We start from the raw sequence: 2,677 nt of genomic DNA, 5'->3' as shown, positions 1-2,677 counted from the left end.
GCCCAGAGGTTGCGAGTCCGGACAGGAGGCCCCGCCCACTCCGCAGCTGGATGGTCAAGCGCTCGAGGATTCGCGGCTGCCATTGGGCCCCTCAAAAGACGAACCGGCCAACCCACTGACGATCTGAGTTTCTATTGGCTGGTGCCTGGGAAAGAGGCAGGGCCTGCACGTGGGGTTGCAGCGAAATCGTTTCCCCTGGCAACACTAGACGGAATTTTTAAGATCCTAGAGCTGCGAGCATCCGAAATGCCGGGAAGGAGGGGTGGGAGGAACGCGGGCGCTGAGCGGTAGGAATGACAGAGGTGAGAGTTCGAGTCCCGTTTCTCTCTCGAGCTGCTACTCCGTAGCATTAGGTGAAGCAAGAGCATTTCAGAGGCCCAGGGGGACAGTTCCGGCGCTGGGCTAATCTTCTGGGAAGATGCCCACTCGTTTTCCCGGGGCTCTCCAGGTTTGCATCCCTTCCCGGCTTTCTCTCCCGCCGCTCCCTCGGCCTCCAATATCCTTCCTGAATTGCCAAATTCATCCTCGGGGCCTGGCTCCAAGGCCGCCTCCCGGAACCCCCAGCACAGCCCTCTCTCCCCCTGGCCCCGACCTGCTCCTGCAGAGCTGAATGTCGTCTGCCTCGGGACCCCCGGCCCCTCCTCCCCCATCGAAAGCCAGAAACGTGAGTCTCGCGATTACTTTCAGGTTAACTTAGGAGAACGTGGGATCGTAGCAGAAGGAAGAGCTGACGGTGGAATTCCTGGCACTGGCTGGGCGGGGTCTCGGGGACGCTTTCTCATGGCCAATTCTTCGGTTCTTGGATGGAGCGGGCGGGCAGAGCACCTGCGTTTGGGAAAGAATCGGTCGGAAAGGCTAGAGTTCTCTTTTCTCCCACGCCCCGCCCTGCTCAACGTTTAACTTTGTAGAAAAGGGACTAACAATGCTTTCGCTGTCTCTGAGCTGCTCCACCTGTCACAAGTATACATCAAGCGTCTACTGTGTGCATTCTGAGACCCAGAACGGGCACCTGCCTTCGCTGGGCTCTAAGGGAGGAGGCAACTTAGGATGGGCAGGAGTCTGGGTGCCAGACACAATACAGGACGCCCAGTTAAATGTGAATTCCAGATAAACAATGAATAATGCTGTGTCCCATGTCATATTTGGGACCTACTAAAGATTTATTCGTTTATCTGAAACTCACATTTGTAAAAAGTAATATAAACTGCTCTGGCCTGGTAACCCAGTTGGTTGGAGCCTTGCCCCCTAGTCCAAGGTTGCGGGTTTTATCCCTGGTCAGCTCATATACAAGAAGCCACCAATGAATGCATAAATGAGTGGAACAGGCAAATGGATGTTCCTTCCTCTCTCTCTCTCATCAATTAAAAAAAAAAGTAATATAAACGGAGTCACTTTAAAATGGAGCAGAAAAAAAGAAAGAAAACAAACAAAAATTTTAAAAAAAAATTAAACTAAAACAAACAAAAAGACAAAAGCCCGGCTGGTGTTGCTCACCGGCTGAATGTTAACCTATGAACCAGGAGGTCACGGTTTGATCCTGGGCAGGGCACACCCCCGCGGTGCAGGTTGGATTCCCATAGGGGGCGTGCAGGAGACAGGAGACCGCTGATGGATGATTCTCTCTTATCATTGATGTTTCTCTCCCTTTCCCTTCCTCTCTGAAATCAATAAAAAATATATATATTTTTAAAAGAGAGAAAAATAAATAAATAAAATGGAGCAGAAGCCGCCATCCCAAAGGAACTGCTTCGCATGTCTTATGCCTCAAACCTTTGGGATGTTAAAACAGGCCAAAACAATCTTTGGACTGGGTCTAAGCAAACGTATTTTCTGAAAAACTATTTGCAAAGATAAGGAAGGTATTATGACTACCGGACTGCAATTTTAAACATTGTTTAGAGTTAACATCCCTGTTATCTGCACCAATAGAAACGCCTTTCTGCTGACGATGTAATTGTTCGCCTTCTCTTTCTCATCAATACCCATTGCCTTCGTCTCCTAATTGCAACACTGTTTGGACTTCTGCCCTAATCAGCCCATCCCAAATAGCTATCCTTATTGATCCCAAATAAATGCTTTTTGCTTCTCACTTTGAAAGGCCTTTTATTTTTTAGGAAAACATATCTAACTAACTGGGAGGGTTGTGTTTTTATTTGCTAAACTGGCAACTCGATCCAGTCCTTCCCGAGACGGTTACATCCTGATGGATGCGCGCGTGGATTGAAGGAAGAAGGGGTGGAGGACGTCCTGGGCGGTGTTCTAGGGCAGGGCTAAGGGCTGAGACAGGACCTGCTATAATTATTCACATTCTGCTGTGGTCGTTGTTATTGTTACCCGGAATCTCCCCGGACCAGGCCTCCCCCGCTTAATGTATTGTTCTAGTTCAATCACTGGCATCTCAGATTCCTAACGCGCCTCTTCTGATGGGGAAACTCCGGAGGCGAATCCGGAGCGGGCGGAGACGAGACCCAGAATCTGGAGCGGGCGCGGACCAGACTCAAAATCTGGAGCGGGCGAGGACAATAAGAGGACTGCACCTTCGATGCGGTGCGGGCGGTAACGAGCACCAGAGCGTGAGGTGGGCGGGAGACAACGATATCTAGTACATATCTATGGCGGAAATCAAGATCCTAGAAAACAACTAGGGCGGAATTGAAGATCCGAGAGCGACGTGCGC

Source organism: Myotis lucifugus, unplaced genomic scaffold (genome assembly GCF_000147115.1).
Source record: "Myotis lucifugus unplaced genomic scaffold, Myoluc2.0 scaffold_280, whole genome shotgun sequence".
NCBI classification, from domain to species: Eukaryota; Metazoa; Chordata; class Mammalia; order Chiroptera; family Vespertilionidae; genus Myotis; species Myotis lucifugus.
This window is presented reverse-complemented; position numbering follows the sequence as displayed.